Source organism: Grammomys surdaster, unplaced genomic scaffold (genome assembly GCF_004785775.1).
Source record: "Grammomys surdaster isolate TR1022 unplaced genomic scaffold, NIH_TR_1.0 125818, whole genome shotgun sequence".
Classification (NCBI taxonomy): Eukaryota; Metazoa; Chordata; class Mammalia; order Rodentia; family Muridae; genus Grammomys; species Grammomys surdaster.
Window position 1 is genome coordinate 1,495,278 of NW_021620648.1, and position 17,893 is coordinate 1,513,170.

Here is a 17,893-nt window from a genome sequence, read left to right on the forward strand (position 1 = left end):
CTCTCTCTCCCTCTCTCTCCCTCTCTCCCCCTCTCTCCCTCTCTCTCCCTCTCTCTCCCTCTCCCTCTCTCCCTCTCTCCCTCTCTCCCACTCTCTCTCCCTCCCCATTTGCTCTCTTGCCTCCAGCTTCTCTCTGTCCCCTTCCCCCTCCCCCTTCCCTTCCGCCTCTCTCCACATGGTCACGGCCAGCCTCCACTTCTCTCTTCTCTCCTCACCTTTTGCCCTCCGCCCTGAATAAACCCCCTCCCCTCGTGGAACCATTTGGTCTGGTGTGGTCTGTTCTGAGATGTGTGCCAAAAATCCAACAGTCAGTGGGCTGATAACTGCCTTCCAGAGCCACTTACAAATCTGGGGTGAGAAAGTCACCATGCCCACACACTGCTTTCTGCTATCAACCCAAGGGCAGGGCTGGGTCAGGGGAGCCAGGTTACATAGTGCTCTGCAGAAAAGCGGCCATGACAATTGGGGAATCCTTTTCTCTGAAATTTTACCCTTTGCTATGGCTGACCCATTAATTCCTATTGTCAAAAAAAAAAAAAAAACCCAAAAACAAAAAACAAAAACTGTCGTGTATAGACTAGATCCAAGAAAGTAAAAAGAACTTATTAGGCAAAATATATATATAGTTCTCCTAGTCAAGGATTAGGTCTCCATATGACCCTTAGTGTTAGCTGGTCCTCCCTGTAGCCTATCCCTTACATCTCTTTTCTCCTCCTCCCCATTTAATCCTCCTGGTCCAGTCTCTCCATAACTGTACATTCTATTTTCCCTTCCTTGGGAAGTCCTTCCCTTTCTCCTAGTCTCAGATTTAACACACCTAGCCTCTGTGGATACTCACGGATGGTAATATGCCTATCAAAGACTTCAAAAACTAACATCCTTGTATACCAGAATGTGTCTGTCTGGTTATCTAGCGCTATCCATTTACCTGAGAAGTCATGGCTTTATTTATTTACTTTTAAATTTCTCACTGTGTGAATGTATCCATCTTATTATTCATTCATCTGTTGTGGACATCTAGGCTATTATGAGCAGAGCAGCAATAGTATTCCTTTGCGTTTCCTTGATAACTAAGGATGTTGAACATTTCTTTAAGTGATACTCAGCCATCTGTGTTTTGTTTTTGTTTTTTTTTTATTTTATTTTTAGAACTTCTCTGTTTACTTTTGTACTCCATTTTAAACTGGGTTATTTGCTTTCTTGATGCCCAGGGTTTTTTTGGGTTTTGTTTTGTTTGGTTTTTGATTTTTGGTGGTTTTTTTTTCCCCATTTCGTTTTGTTTTGGTTTTAGTTCTTTGTATATGTTACATATTAACTTTCTCTTGAGTGTGTCATTGATAAAGATCATTTCACATTTTATAACCTCTTTGTCCAAATGGCGGTGTCCTTTGCCTTTCATGAGGTCCTACGTATTCATTGTTCTTAGGGCCCATGCTACAGTGTCCTCATCAGAAAGTTTTTTGTGGGCCAGTGAGTTCAAGATTATTCCCCAATTTCTCTTCTGCCAGACTCCGTGTATCTGGCCTTAGGGTAAAGGTTTTGTTCTGTCTGGCAATGGGTATTGCTCGAGGTGGTGTGGATCTATTTGCATTCTTTGATTTGGGGTCCTCCAGTTTGACCAGTGCTGATTGTTACAGATGCCGCGTGTGTCTCCAGTGTGTATTTTTGGCTTCTTTGATAAAAATCAGGTGTCCATAGGTGTGTGGAAATATGTCTAAGTCTTCAATTCAATTTACCAATGTGTCTGTTTTCATGCCAATATCATTGTTTTTATTATTACATAAGACATAAGACAACTTAAAACCAAGGATGGTGAGTCAAAGAAATTCTATTTTCACCAGGCGGTGGTGGCACACACCTTTAATCCCAGCACTTGGGAGGCAGAGGCAGGTGGATTTCTGAGTTCTAGAGTTCGAGGCTAGCCTGGTCTACAGAGTGAGTTCCAGGACAGCCAGGGCTACACAGAGAAAACCTGTCTCGAAAAACCAAACCAAAAAAAAAAAAAAAGAAATTCTATTTTCTGTCCCTTAGGAGAGGTTTGTAAACTCTGCCATTTTCTTCTAACTACTTTAGTACCATTTTGGACAGACTTGGGAATGGTAGGTAAATAAGTCACATCCTAACTCAATGCCTGTGGTGCCCGTGAGTCTCACACAGGGCAAATTGATCCCGTAAAGCCTGAGAAAGACTCCAAACAGAGACTCCCATCTCAAATGCAATGGTCTGGACCCTTCCTGCTTCCTAGTTAAACAAGGGTATCCCAGAATCCAGGAAGCTCTCAGCTCCAAACATGGAGAACTGTTTCTGGATTTAAGATTACAGCTGTGTGGTTTGGGGGTAAAGTCTTTAACCTTTCAATCAGGGATTAGGGCAGCATGTCCTGTTCAGAATGTTCTGGAGATTAAAAGGAAAACTGGGTAAAATGCTTAACCCACTGCTGGTCTCTTAGTGAGCACTCAGTGAGGTGGAAATCATCTTCATGGCATTATTCAAAGATCCCAGGAAGACTACGGAAGTTTGGGCGTACAGGCTGACCTATTAAACGGACTTCAGAAGGGAAGTTTCCCCTACGAACAGTCCTGGAAGCTACCAGATACCTCTTAAACACTGCCTCTGCCATATTCTCAGGATGTTTCTCTAACAGTCTTTCTATGAAGCGGAGGGATACTGATGCTTGTCCCCTCGGTGGCAGATGTCAACTAAAATCCTTGAGAAGTGGTGAAGACCCATGTCTGAGTGTTCTGTGCTTCTAAAGACTGCTCACGGACTTTTAAAATCAGACCTGAGTGGGAATCCATTCCCCTCCACAGCAGATATGGTCAGTTTTCCCCTTCTCCTTGAATCTGATTTCTTGTTTATAGAAAGGATAATTGATACCCAATTGAAGTGTGAAGAGAATTAAATGTGAAAGTATAGGAAATGTGTAGTCGAGAAGCTGATGAGTAGGATGAACTGGGTTCCTATTTCATTCATCTTAAACAGCCCTGAGTAACTAGTCGTTCTCTGTATAGGAGCTGGCAAGTTAAGTTACAACCTGAGCTAAACGTCTTGGGATCCTGTTCTCTGCAACACCCATGAGTATACAACTTCCTTTAAAGACACACACCCTTCAACGGACTTGCTAATTATTCATTTATTTATTACAGTTTTTAAAATAAATTTATTTATTTATTTATACACCAGACCCCATTTCCCTCCAGGTTCACCCTCTGACCGTTCCACATCCCATACTTTCTCCCTGCCTCCCTGTCTCCACGAGGATGTCTCCAGCACCCAGCCCCCTCCCCACCAGACCTCTAAACTCCCTGAGGCCTCCAGTATCTTGAGGGTTAGGTGCATCTTCTCTGAATGAACCAAGACCTGGCAGTCCCCTGCTATATATGTGTTAGGGGCCTCATATAAGCCGGTGTATGCTGCCCAGTTGGTAGTTCAGTGTTTGAGAGATCTCGCGGGTCCAGGTTAACTGAGTCTGCTGGTGGCTCATTTACCTACTCTGGGTTACTTAGTCATAAATGTAACAAAATCGTTAATTTCGACTTCCTTTAGGAAGAAAGGTAAAAAGAATGGACTTTTGGTGTAAACTTAGAGTCTGACTGTAATATGTAAGTTTTGCACACGAAGAAGGAGCAACAGAAAAAAAAAAACAGGCACGAGAAAAAGACGCTGTATTCGAGGAAGACACTGCCCTGTACTAGGCGAGGCTGCCCTTCTGTTTGCAAATGACCTTCCGGTTTTCAGGCAGGTTCAAGAACACACCTCCTCCCACTTGTTTCGTTGGAAGCCAGTGTTTGACTAACCAGGACCATTCCCTGCACTGGAAGGGAGGGAGAACATTAGCCAGTAAGAAGCTCGAACCTTGGTTCTCTCTCACTCTTCCAGCGGAGACTGAAAATCTATAACCACTGCAAAACAGCACTACTCAGCCTCTTGAAAGGCTCCAGGTAGAGTCACTTTTGAATCATGATTTAACCGCCATTTCTTGTTCTGATGAAACAGGAAGATGGAACAGTGAGTGATGGCTAACATGTTGATGGCTAACTTTATGTTTAAAATCTCTGTGCTTAACAACAGAACTATAAGGTAAAATTAGACCTCCAAATGTTAAGGGCTGCTAAGGGTTAATCTATTGTTGTTGTTGTTGTTGTTGTTACATTCTGGTTCTGCTTCTGTAAACAAGCTTACGAGAGAACAAATTGTAGCTTTGTATTCTTTGCCTTTATAAATCCCTGGGCTGAGGTGTCTGGGTGCTGCATTCGGAATCCCAGCTCGGCGCCAGTGTCTGAATTAAAGCCTCTTGGTTAAAATTTATTAGTGGTCAGGCTGATGAATCTCTGACCAGATCCACAACAGGAGTCATCCGGTTAAGAGGGGCTCAGGCCTCCACGCGGCAGACTCCGTGGTGGTGGTGGTCTCATTGGCTGGCGTGCAGGTGGGATTTCCTGTCGCCATTTTAAGGAGAAGCGACTGTGCCAGCCAGTCAGTTAAGGGGCTGCACCTCAGACAAAGAGTGGGGCAGGAGGAGGAACCCGAGGCAGATGCGGCTTCCAGCTTGTTCCCCTTTCCAGGCCTAGCAAGGGTAGAGAGTCACGTGGCCGGGGCAGCAGGGCTATTGGTGCAGACCCCTTGGGTGATTGTCACATTCTGAGTCCCAAGGGGTCCCCAGAGCTGCTTTGGAGGGACTGCAGGTCTCGCGGTGGGAGGCGGGAGGCATCTTAGCCGGCTGGCTCGGGATTCCAGGTTTCCAAAGGTGTCCCCGCGTCCCGTAGTCCGCCGCCGCCTCGGGGTCGCGGGGCTACCCTCACGCTGCTCCCTTCCCACAATGCAACGCCGTTCGCTGGGGCCCAGGCGTACCCCAGGAGACGGCCCCCTGCCACCGCCCGGGCGTGTGAGCCGCTCCACCTCCAACCCCGAGGGTGCGGGTGCGGCAGCTGTGACCCCAGCTGAGGCCCGGGAGGGCGCAGGCAGGTGCGGGGCGGCGCGCAGCCTCCGTCTGCTCGGGCAGCATCAGCGCGTTGCTGGCGCATCCGCTCGCACTGCCCTTCCTGGATGCTCGGTGTCCGCCAGCCGCGGTCGCCTTGCGGTCCGACAGCCCGGGGGGGAAGAGGGGCGAGAAGGCGCGGCGACCAGCGGCATGTGACCCGCACCGCTCCGCCGCACGCAGCTCAGCTCGGCGGGCGCGCGGACAGGGAGGGACGATGGTCTGAAAGGCCGCGCTCCCGTCCCCAAACTGCAGAAGAGAAAGGGCGACGCGCCCCGCGGTAGCCAATGAGTCAGGCTGGAGCCCCTCCGCGTCGGGAGTGTGGATGTAAGTGCGAGGCTGGCGGGCAGAGTGTGGGTGGGGGGAAACTCTGATGCAACCAGCCCTGGGAGGAGGAGGAGGAGGAGGAGGTGGAGAAGGAGGAGGAGGAGAGCCGCGGCCACGCCACTCTGCCTGAAGGTCGCCTGCAAACCGGCCTTTTACCTTCCTCCGAAACCCGCCACACGGATCCTCCCCGCCCAGTCTTACAGACCAGGAGCCACCTTTCCCTAGACAGACCTTGACACAAAAAGGACATCTAACTGGCGGCGCCTTTCCCTTTATTTTTCGAGGTAAGGTGCGTTTGGAGGGCAGAGGGAGCGGCGGCTTGGAGGGAAGGGGAGTTTGAACAGGAAGGGAAGGAGGTAACTCAGCCTCCATGTCTCGTGGACCCGGGCAGAGCGCGGTGGCGCCTTTCTGGAAGGCAGAGTCCGGTGCCCTTCCCTGAACGCGGGGTCCCCAGATTCCACTGTTGCGTACCGTGCCTTACTTTGTGGACCTGGTTTTATGGAGTGTGGCACCAGATCTGGTTCCATTTTCGAGGTGTAGGGACCAAGCATGCGATTGTGAGGGGCAGAAGGAACGCCGAGGAGCGGATCAGTCTGCATCTTGGGACTGGCCCGGCAGCGGAGCCTCGGAGGCCGGCTCCCCAGCGCCGTAAACAGGTGCACGTTGGCTGCACCTCCACGGGCTCGGCCCCTGTCTCCGATCCGATCAGTGGGAGGATGCTGGCAGTGACTCACTTTCCTCTCCCGCCCTGGAGACTCTCTCCGGAATGAAGAACCAGTGATAGGCTACTTCCTTTACGAGAGCCGGGTCCGGTGGGGCGGGAGAACAAAAGGCCACTGCTTGCGCAGGACCCTTGCGCCCTGGTCTCCCCTCCCCCGCACCTGGCCCCAAACGTTGCGGCAAAAGGCTTTTAAACTGGTCGGCTCCACGCGGGGAGGAAAACGCGCCGAGATCTCCGGCAGCCCGCTTTCATCTCCCCCATTCCCCGCGACAGCCCGGCTCTGGGTGTGGGGCTGCTCCGTACCCTCGCCAACCGCGCGCGGTTCCCGGTGCATCGCCCGCCGCCTGGTTTCGGCCCAACTGTGCTCGCACTAGACACGAGTGCATATGGCGGCAAAAGGAATTTCGCGGTAAACGCGTCACGCCGCGAACTGCCTTTCACAAGCTGCCTCGGGCCGAGGAAGGTGGTGCTTACTCCAGCCCTTTGTGTCTCGCGCTGCGGCGTGGACCCGGGCTCTCCCTAGCCTGTTCCGTCGGTGGGAAACGCACTGGCTTGGGGATCGCGTACTGGTCTCAGACGGATAGACGGTGTCGTACGTGGAAGGGAGGACAGAACCCGCTGCTAGAAAACGGTATGCATTTGCAAGATCTGACACCTCCGCGTGCGGTTTTTTTTTTTTAAACTTAAAAAGAATACAGTGAAATGGAGGGGGGATAATTGTATGGTTTGCAGAACGCGGGGCCAGCAAGGCTGTAATTTGTCACCTTGATACAAGAAACAGTGCTGCAACTCGTGCTTTTTCTGACGTCAGAAGGACAACGGAAATAAAACCTGAGCTGGCTGGCCTCATTGTCAAATAACTCACCCTATAGGAAACTGGCAAGTCCCGCCACGGGTCTGGTATGGCTGCCTTAAAATGACTTAATTGACTCTGCTGTTGAGTAACTTAGTTCTCACTCAGTGTGTGGCAGAAAGCAACGGAAACGCGGCCTAGTTTGATTGAGGTCTTGATTTTAATAGGGCTTTCTTTCTTTTTCTTTTCTTTTTTTTTTTTAAGAACAGGTGTTGAATAATTAGGGATGCTGTGTAGCAGGCAGCAACTAATCAGATCAAGATCCGGCTCCTGTGCAATGTCCATTTCAACAGGAAGCAGACTATGGATGAACGCAAACAGAAATGCCAGGTGTTCAGGTTCCGAAGAAATGAGAGTCATGTGAACCCTGAGGATGCTTGAGATAGGGGACCCATTAGGAGGGGTTGTGTGAGAGGTGGCGTGTCTTCCTTTCTCAATGAAGAGAAAGAATTGTCTATGGGAATAATTAGGGAGATTTTTCAGAAGAAATAGTGCTTACTGCGTCCTGGGCTGCCTGTAATTCAGCAGATACATAAGTAGATTTGAAGATACTTTCAAGGCTTTAAACTTTGCTGTTTCTATACATTTTTTTTAAACCTTGTTTTATGGACCGAGGGTTCCGGTGAGGAAGCAGCGGACTTAAGAGGCCTGGCATCAGCTACCATGGTCACCCTTTTCCTCCTCTAATGCCAGGGATACCGGACTTGCTTAATAAATTCTTGCTGGATTGTGACCTTGGCAAGGTAGCTCACCCAACCCTTTACCCAGATGATCTCTTTTCCCTATTCCATAATTGGTCCTCTTCCCTTAAGTTTGAAACATTGCAATCTTTCTGCTCTGCTTTTCTCTCTTACCATGGTCTCTACTTGTGAGCAGTGACAGGGCATTGAAAATGTCCCTTGCTTGTCCTTTTGTCTGCATCCCCAAATGTGCAAAGCCATCAAGTGGATTGTTGAGAATCAGGAATTGTGGGCTGTGGAGTCACTGGAAGTGTCTAGGGATGTGGGAGGAAGATGCAAGCATGTTCCTAGCCAGGGAGTCAGTTCAGGCAGTGTAGCAGTCACCCAGTTAAACACTGCTCCCTTAGCTCAGTCTGGCACTTCCCTGAGTTTTACATTGGATCCTGGTTTTAAAACAGTCCGGTTTTGTAAGGCCCTCACTCTCCAGTGAGTTCTCCCTTGCTTAGAAATAGCCTGGGTTCTTTTGCCAGGTATCTGAACTCTCACCTCTTTCTTTATCTCCCAAGTGACTTTGGCTTATTCCCATGGCACACTGCAAATGCCCCCTGGCCCCAGGTATTTTTATGCCCCAATGGCTATGTGACTTCCAGTGTAGAATGCCTACTGAAATCCTGCATTTTGTGACAACCTGGTCAGGGTGCTGTTTTTCTGACTCTTAGAAGTGCTTAGTGACCACCTTCCTTTTTATAACTTTTTTTTTTCACTCCCGGTGTCACTCTGTCCCTCTGTCCGTAGGATAGAGATTTAGGCTTAGCCGGTAGCTCAGATCTGCACACTAGGCTGCAACTAAATAGCTTTGGGAACTTAGAGCAAATTGTTGAATGTCTCTGAGTTTCAGAATTCCTCCCCCTCATTTATTAAATGAGAATGACACCTATGGCTGCTATTGAGTTATCCCAGAGATTTCATTAAGATGGTGGATGATGTGAGGTTACTCAGACACTCTTATTTGTACAATTTGATGGCTTAGTTATTTGTACTCTGGTGATCATGGGTTTCAAGCCAGTCATTAATGGCAGAGGAGTTCCAATACATTGAAGCCAGTGTGGCACTGGGAAGTGGGGTTGGTAAAGTGACAGCCTCACTTTCAGAGAGGTTGCTGTAACCTATGGCAACCGATGGGCAACTCAGGCGACAGGTTGAGGCCTCACTGTCTCCATCCAGAGTTGTGTGGAAACAATGAAAGCCTGCTGGGAGACTCTTTGAAGAAGTCAGGGCTATTCAGAACATCAGCGTCCAAGTTCACTGCCAAGCTCGGACTTGGAGAAGGGTTGTTTGTTTGTGTGTATGTTTGTTTGCGTGTTGCTCCACAGCAGAATCAACCCATGTCTTTGAAAATCTACTAATTTACAGATTCCATCTCCAAAGATTCGGACAGATCAGAGAATGAAAAGAAAGCAAAAATGCAAGTAAACAAAAACCAAAACAACAACAACAACAATGAAATGGTGCCGGGTTACTTAAAAGCAAAGCCCACAAACCAAGCATCAGATTAAATGAGCATGTCCACGTTTGTCTACCTGTTGCCTGATGAAATCTTAGCCATGCGAAGCTGTGAGGTTGACTGACTTTTCCCTTCGATTTTACCAACCATCTAGCTGCTGACATCATGGGGCCCTAGCCTCAGGTTACAACGTGTAGCCTGTATTTTCCCAGGCTGGGAGGCCATTCCAGTAAGACAGCCAGTATCACATGAAGATGTAATGGGAGCATCTCAGTTTCCATCTCTTGCAAATGACGAAGGAGACAGGAAAGGAAAAGGAACGGGATAGGCTGTGGCCTGAGGTGTGGAAAAAAGGGGCTGATGGGAGAGGGTGGAGCTGATGGGAGAGGGTGGAGCTAATGGGAGAGGGTGGAGCTAGGGAAATGAGCCTTAAGTTGTCATTGTTAATGCTGTGATTGCAGACTGGTGAGCCGGGCCTGAGTAAGCTTGTGGGTATATTTTGTGTGAGTTACGTTTTTCCTTTTAAGATTATTTGGAGTTAATTGCTGGATAAAAATTAGGATGTCACTTCACATACGGATTTCCAGCCCTCCTTAAAAAATGTCAGGGGGGTGTAGTAGCGTGTGCATTTAGTCCCAGAACTCTATAAAGTCTGGCCTATATAGTGGGTTCTAAACCAGAAAAGGCGGTAAGACCCTATTTCAAACAAAACCCTAAAGCCTGACTTGTTCCCTTTGCTGATTGGAGGGCTCTGGTCTTCTCCAGTTTTGTGAGCCTATGCTGTGTTGTTAAATCTGTCTAGCCTTCCCAGACACATGAGCAGCATTTCGTCTTGACTTTACTCTCAATCTCTAGATCTTAAGACTGGCTCCCCATTAGAATCCCCTGGAGACCATTAGACCCATGGTGTATGAGGCCACTATTTATCTCTGATTTACTTTTGTAAGTTTCCTGGGTTGTTCCCATGTCCAGCTAGATTGACAGCTAGTCTTGAGTCAGCTGTTGAGATGTATCCATAGGTTCCTCTGCCTAGTTAATATTGACCTGTAAGCAGACAGATCAACCAGAGGGGGTGAGAACTTGGAGAGAGCTTGAGAGACCTTCGGTTCTTTTAGCCTCCAGACACCCAGATAGGGAAAAGAAATTGTTCAGTTTCTGCATCATCAAGGTGATCTTTGAATGACAATGTGTCCTTGGGACTTTCTTTTTATTTTCAAATTGAGGTACTTAAAGGTATCTTTCTTTAAAAGATCTAATTTTCATATACCACTTTATGGTGCTTTTAACCCCTCTACGTTTGCGTTTTTTTTCCTGGGGCATTCCATTAGGACTTGACTGTCAGCTCAACTAGGAGTTAAATACAGCGTAACTACTGCTCACTGCTTTTCATACAAGATTGATCTTTGATCACAGATATCAATGTAAATAAACATGCATACGCAGAGAATAATTCTTTCGAGTGTTCAGAGTTGTTTTTGACTGCTTAACATTTGTTGTAATTCTAGAAATCCACTTTCAGTTAGAATTTTACTGGTATTAGTAGTCACACCAATGGACTCCCTGCTCATTAAACTCCAAGTGTTGGTCTTTGTCGTTATTATTTTACAGTAGTATAGCATCTGTTTTCTTACATCCAAAGGTTATATTGTTGACTTTCTATCTCAAAGAAATCAGTGTCGTTTTGAAAGGTGTAAATACAGATATTAATTCATAGATATCATAGCCTGGGCATATTGAAAGCAGATCCTTGGGTGAATCATAAAGTCTTGAACAGTCATAGAATGCAACAGGTCCTGGAACATGGTGGATAGGATAGGGTAAGTGAAGAGATAGTCTGTTCTATAATTTAGTGGCTAGACGCCATGCCCCAGTGGCTGCCGGTTCTTAATGAGCCTTCTTTACCACTGGGTTACCACCCCGTCAGCCTGTTGCCATTTTGAGCTAGATCTCATCTGTCTTTGTCGTGCAGGTTTAGCGCCATGCCAGCCAGGCCTACTGGAGGCCTACAGTGACCCCTCATATGTGTAACCAGGAATGTCCCCAGACTTTGGCAAATATTTCCTGATGGACAAAACCCATCCCAGTTGAGACAGACAGCTTTGATACGCTTCCTTCTCTAAACTTTTAGAAGCCATATGGAGAATCTTAAACATTCCAACGAGTTGGCAGGATATGATGAGAAACCTTCCCTGAAGCTGTGCCTTCAGATGTATTTTCATACCTGCCTCATCCAGATTCAGCCTCAAGGGAACTGTGTGCAGGTGCGTGAGGGTGAACAGGGCTGTCTGCTTCACATTCTCGGGGTTTATGTCTCTCTTCTGGAGAAGTTGTATAGGTGAGAATCACCGTGTGTCTGCAGACTTCTCTTTAAAAAGACTTCTATCAGCTCGAGTGTCAAGGGGTGTCTACTAGGCTATGAGGTCTGTGTCACCTTGATACCGCTCCCCCAGGAAACTGAAATTGCAAAAACAAACAACAAGACAATTTTTTAAAAAAAAACTCAAAAAAAATCACTATTAAAATAATCTGAGGCCTTGACCCAAGCCAGTGATTAATCTGCACAGCGGATATGTACTAATCCTTCCAGAGGTTCTGAGTTCACTTTCCAGCAACCACATGGTGGCTCACAACCCTCTGTAATGGGATCCGATGCCCTCTTATGGTGTTTCTGAAGACAGCTACAGTGTATTCATATAAATAAAAAAATAAACCTTTAAAGAAAAAAGGAAAGAAGGCAAAGTCCTGTTTTCAGCTTTACAGGCGGGATAGGAAGTTGGGAGGGTACAGACCGGACCTAGTAGGGCCTGCCTGGGAGCAAGCAGACCGCTGCAGGAGTGCAGAGTTCCAGCAGGGTCAGGGTTAGGGGGCTGTGAGCTGTTTACACTTAGGATCCAGAAATCACTCTGTACCCATTTGGAAGAGAGAGAGATGCAAGCTAAGTGTTTTTCAGGAGGAACCTTTTCTGCAGTTGGGAGAGCAGAGGGCTCCAGAAGTATGGAAGAAAAGGTGTCCTGGCAGAGTTAGGGTTGTGAGCACTAAGGGATGGGGAAAAAGATGGTCCATTAGGAAGGGAAACAGGGAGGCCTGGGTGACTGATCCTATAGGTTGATTTAAAGTGATACCCAAGTTGGAAGTCAGGTGATGTGTTCAGCTTCCCGTCTGCAGCGATGGCTGTGGCAAACAGCCAAGTAGACGGGTCTAGCAGGCAGCCAGAGGTTTAAAGAATTTATGGAAATTTCTAAGCCGGGAAGGAGCTGATAGTTCTCCTCTCCTCCCTACCCTCTCTTCCTACAGATAAAACAAACCTAAACAAAACCATGTTTTGTGCTTAGGGACCTAGCGGATCTAGTAGGAAGGAAGAGCCCATGTATCTCGTGTAAACCCCAGTTTAGCAAAGAAATCATAGTCTAAAAATGAAAGAAAGGGGAGCTGAAGGATTTTTGTGGGATGAAACCTTACACCCAGAAGGGAGAGTTTGGAATGCGCCGGAGGGGCGGAGTCACAGAATCACTCCTGCCCTTAGGGCGAATGGGGGAGGGGCCACGGGTGATAGCCTGAAAAACCAGGCAGCGAGAGGCTAGCTGAGAGGTCACGAGGCAAAGAGAATGAAGGCTGGCAGACGCCGTTTGCCTTGCCTTGGTGAGGAACTGAGTCGTTTTAGCTTGCCAGAACCATGCAGGCCCTGTAACTACAATGAATGGCCAAACCATGGGATTTATGACTATGCCCAACAGTTTATGTCAGCTTGCAAGGGTGTAGTCATCCAGGAAGAGGATTCTAAATTTTTTTAAAAAGGCTGTCAAAACATTAGCCTATAGGCAAGTCTTTCAAGCATTTTCTGTTTGCTCTTTTATTTTCTTCGTTTTTTTTTTCCTTTTTTTTTTATCGCTCAGTTTTTCCAGACACAGTTTCACTGTGTATGTAGCGTTGGCTGTCCTGAAGCTACTGCTGTAGACCAGGCTTTGAACTCACAGAGCTCCACCTGTCTATACTTCTTGAGTTTTAGGATGTCACATGTCACCACCACCCAACTTGTCTTAGTTAGGGTTTACTGCTGTAAACAGACACCATAGCCAAGGCAACTCTTAGAAGGACAACATTTATTTGGGGCTGGCTTACAGGTTCAGAGGTTCAGTCCATTATCATCATGGCGGGAAGCATGGCAGCGTCAGGCAGGCATGATAGTGAGAAAGGAGCTGAGAGTTCTATGTCTTCATCTAAAGGCAGCAGGAGACTATCTTCTGCAGTCAGTCAGGAGGAAGCTCCCATTCCACACTGGGCAGAATCTGAGGATAGAAGCCTCAAAGCCCACCCCCACACAGTTTCTCCAACAAGGCCACACTCATTCCAAGACGGCCACACCTCCTACTAATGCCATTCCCTGGGCCAAGCATATCCAAACCACCTAGCTCAAGCATTCTTAATTGATATGGTCCAGCCCTCTGTCTGTGATGCCACGACTGGACAGGTAGTCCAGGGTTATATAAGAAAGCAGGTCCAGGAAGCAGTTCTTCTCTATGGCTTCTTCTCTTCCTGCTTTCAAGTTCCTGTCTTGAGTTCCTGTTCTGACTTCCTTTCTTGATGGAGTGTGATGGAGAGTGTCCACTGAAACAAACCCTTTTCTCCCCGATGTCACAGGGTATCTGATCACACTGTGAATCACGAGAGATTGTGTTATTGACTGGAAAAGCCCCTTTTTGGTTGTGGTGTGACACAGCCTTAGCCCACACCTTTAATCCAAGAGCTTTCTGCTTAAATAGTTGTAAGCAGGATTAAATATAGGCTACCATGGGCTCCAACTATGCATATTTTAAATGCTCTCCAGAGGATTCTAATGGGGAGCCAGCCTTAAGATCTACAGATTGAGAGTAAAGGCAAGATCAAATGCTCGTGTGTCTGAGATCTTAGTCAAGATGAAACAGCCTGCTCTGCGCTCTGACAGCTCTCGCTAAGGAAGAGTATTTTTCTTCTCCCCTGTTTCCCAAGGATCCCAAGTTTAAAAGATTTCAGTTGTCTGTTTGTTTGCTTTTTGGTTTTTCAAGACAGGGTTTCTCTGTATAGCCCTGGCTGTCCTGGAACTCACTCTGTAGACCAGGTTGGCCTCGAACTCAGAAATCCGCCTGCCTCTGCCTCCCAAGTGCTGGGATTAAAGGTGTGCGCCACCACTGCCTGGCAAGATTTCAGTTGTCAACATTAAGATTTTAATGGAAGTACTATACGCAGCCTAATATTTGGGTCTTTGTTTTGTTTACACTTAGAGTGTGCGTGTGCGCACAGGGAATGCCAGGTGCGGTGCTGCCGTATGCATGTGAGGTGTATGCATGTGAGGTCATGTTTTGGGAGTAAGTTCTCTCCTTCACCCATGTAGGGGGGTCAAACTCAGGCTGTTAGACTTGTGGCAAGTTCGTCAGTTTTTGAGCCATCTTGCCTCCTCCAGGTCTTTGATTTTGTTGTTCTTTTAAGCTGTGTTTTTGCTGTTTAATTATGTGTATTTTGTATCTGTGTGTGGGTATGTGCATATGTGAGTGCAGTACCCTGGGAATCCAGAAGGTGTCGCTTCCCTTGGTGCTGTGTCCTGATGTGGGTGCTTGGAAGTGAACTCAGACCTTCTGCTTGGTCTTTGTGGGAGTTTTTTGTTTGTTTGTTTTGTCTCCCTGTGTAGACCTGACTGGGCTAGAACTCTCTGTGTAGACAAGCTGAATTTGTAACCGTCCTCTGCCTTGGCCTTCCTGTGCTGAGATTACAAAGTTTGCTTCTCTTCTGGTTTCATAATGATCAGGTCCTGCGTGTAATGGCTTCAGAGCTTGGCTGTCTCCTATATTTTTCTTCTTGTTTTGTTTACCCAGTGACATGTGACAACAGATGTGCTATATATGATAATGATGTCTTATTTCATTTAGACAAGATATCCCAACTAGAGGTAAGATGTTGTAAGTAATACAGTGTTAAGTTATAAAATTATATAAGTAAGTTACTGTTAACTCGTTTAGTCTGCCTGAGTGAGGCCTTTTGTAATATAGACTCTTGTTTGCCTATAGATAGAGATCATTATGGTGTAAGTGCAGAGATCTGGGGCTCTCAAGTATGTAAACGGGCTAAGCTAGTTGTGGGAAGAGACGACCAGAAGAATGAAACTGTCTGTCTGTCTGTGCCTGTGTGCGTGCGTGCAAGTATGTGTCTCTGTCTATGTGTCTCTCTGTGTATATGTGTTTGTGCGTCTATGTGTGTGTGTGTGTGTTTGTATGTATGTGCACGTGTGTGGGTTACTGTTTCCACATCCATCTGTCTGTGGGCAGTTCCCGTGTTTTGGTGTCTGGCTATCAGGAGAAGGCCGCACTGAACATGTGAGTGCAGATGTCCTCAAGAAGTGGTGATTTCATTCCTTTGGGTGTGTGCCCAGAAGAAGGATTGTTGGGTCATATGGTGATTCTATTTTTAATTTTTCTAGGAATCTCAATGTAAATTTCCACCTACAGTGTACAAGGACGCTCTTTCTCCACACCCTCAACAACACTTGCTATCCCTTGAGCTCTTGATGCGAGTGGTCCTAAAAGTATTCGAGGAGGTTGTAGGTTCTTGCAGTTCTGATTTCTACCCTCAGTATCAGATCAGTGCAGACTCTCAGCTATTGTCCTGACCTCTTTGTAGGTGTGTTAACACTTCCTCAAACTTAGTCAACTGTTAGGGTTGACTCCAAGTGTAGAGCTAAGATACAGTTATTGTTATTATCATTATCATCATCATTATATTATTATGTCTTTATAATAAAAATAAAACAGGAGCGGGAGGGATGGCTCAGCAGTTAAGAGCACTGGCTGCTTCTCCAGAGGATCAAAGTTCCATTGCCCTGCAGCACGCAACTCCCCATAACTGAGCTAGTCAGCCCCTCACCTAGTAGTAAGCATGTTAGTACTGTCCCCAGTGTAAGTAGCACCCTCCTCTTCCAGCCTCAGTCTAAGACACACAGTTCAAGCCCAGACCTCTCCAGGCCCTATCGTCTGTCTTCCTTTTCCCTTTCTCCACTTCCTTCCATCCATATGACGCTTGCAGTAGGTGAAGATGTATATTTCTGAAATCTTCCTGGATGTTGTCTTTGCTCTGTTAGTTTTCTCTCTGTCATGCAAAATGTTTTATGGTAGACTAACATCTTATATGGGTTGGCCTTGCTTGCTTAAACAGGTTCCAGGTGACTTGAAGCCAGACAAGGTTATTTGCATATCCCTCTCCTGATACATAATGCAATGCAGAGTCACGTTGTGAGGTAGTTCCCTGTGGTGCTGTGCTAAAGTTACCAGGATAATAATACTTGTCTTGAGAAGAGTGCGAGACGACGGTAAGGATCATAAGTGTTCTGTGCTGAGTAAGATATGATTTCTAACTATTTTAAATATTGAAGTGTAGTAATTATAGTTAGGTTAACTTTGTATGATGCCCCTTTTAACTGTATAGTCTGACTGGTGTGTGTGTGTGTGTGGGTGTGTGTGTGTGTGTACACGCAGATACATATATATGTATGTACATGGATGTAGAAACCAAAAGTATACATTAAGTGTCTTTCTCAGTCATTTTCCATTTTATTTAAAAGGTACATATTGTGTGTGTGTGTGTGTGTATGTGTGTGCACGCGTGCGCGTGCCCACGTGCTTGTGGATGTCAAATACAGCTTGTGGGAGTTGGTTGTCTCCTTCTGCCAAGTGGGTCCCAGTCGTTGAACTCAGTCATCAGGCTTTGGTGGCAAGTGCCTTTACCCACCAGCGTGACCCACTTTATCTCTCTGGGCCATCTCTTTGTTTTTTGAGACAGGGAATCTCACTGAACCTAGAGTTTACTATTTCCACTGGACTGTCTGACCAGTGAGCCCCAGGGATGCACTCATTTATTTCCTCCCTCTTCCCCGACTCCTCGACCCAATGCTGGGGTCACAGATAAGCTGGCAGACTTACCTGGGCACTGGGGACCTGAGCTTGCGTCCTCCTGCTCATGCGGGGAGCTCTTTAGTGACTGAGCCGTCTCCCACCCCTTAACGATTGTCACTTCCTGTTTCTTTTGAATCAAAGGCTTTCTGTGTCTCCCGTGTCTCCAATGACATGGTCAGACAAGTGCCTTAATGCTGATAATTGCTTATCTTTCAGGGGAATTATGATTTGTTTCTTTGTGTGTGTTAAGTCCAATCCTACCTCTTTTGACCAACTGTGTGTGGATTACTTCTGCGGAGAAGTGTCAGCTCAGGCCCCATCTCTACCTGTCAGTTTCTCATCAAGCATCTGAACTCCAGCAGTGACAGTTTGGGTACCTGTTCCTGGGCAACAGGAAGCTAACCAGGCATTAGCAGTGATCTTGTAGACTTGGGTTTTATTTTAGAACTCAGGGTAGAAAATTATATTTTATATATATATATATATATATGTGTGTGTGTGTGTGTGTGTGTGTGTGTGTGTGTGTGTGTGTGTGTGTGGTGTGTGTGTGTTTTTAATATCCAGTTTCTCTGTGTAGTCCTGGCTGTCCTTGAACTCTGTAGGCCTCAAACTCACAAAGATCCACCTGCCTCTGCCTCCTGAGTGCTGGGATCAAAGCCAAGCCCGGTGGTGCACATGTGTTATGTCATCACTTGGACAGTGGAGGCCAAAGGATTTAGAAGTTCAAGGTCACCCTCAGGCAGCCTCCATGAGACGATCTCAAAGCAAAGCGAAACAGAAGACAAAGCTAAAATACACAAAAAGAAAATCCCTTAATGACCTGTATGAATCACTCTCTCTCTGTCTCTCTCTCTGTCTCTCTCTCTGTCTCTCTCTCTGTCTCTCTCTCTGTCTCTCTCTCTGTCTCTCTCTCT

General features: G+C 46.8%; 1 protein-coding gene across 5 annotated transcripts in view; it reads left to right on the forward strand.

Moving 5' to 3' along the window:
- Positions 1–3,771: 3,771 nt before the first annotated feature.
- Positions 3,772–17,893, forward strand: part of Slc38a1 (solute carrier family 38 member 1) — a 73,235-nt gene continuing 59,113 nt past the window's right edge. The window contains exons 1-2 of one of the 5 annotated variants that reach the window (XM_028789334.1): positions 5,167–5,305; positions 5,438–5,589. The gene's annotated coding sequence lies outside the window, so the exon portion shown is untranslated. Of the gene's footprint in view, positions 3,942–5,166; positions 5,306–5,437; positions 5,590–6,404; positions 6,658–17,893 lie in introns of those variants that run through there. The other 4 variants (XM_028789336.1, XM_028789339.1, XM_028789337.1 and 1 more) reach the window with 4 other exon arrangements.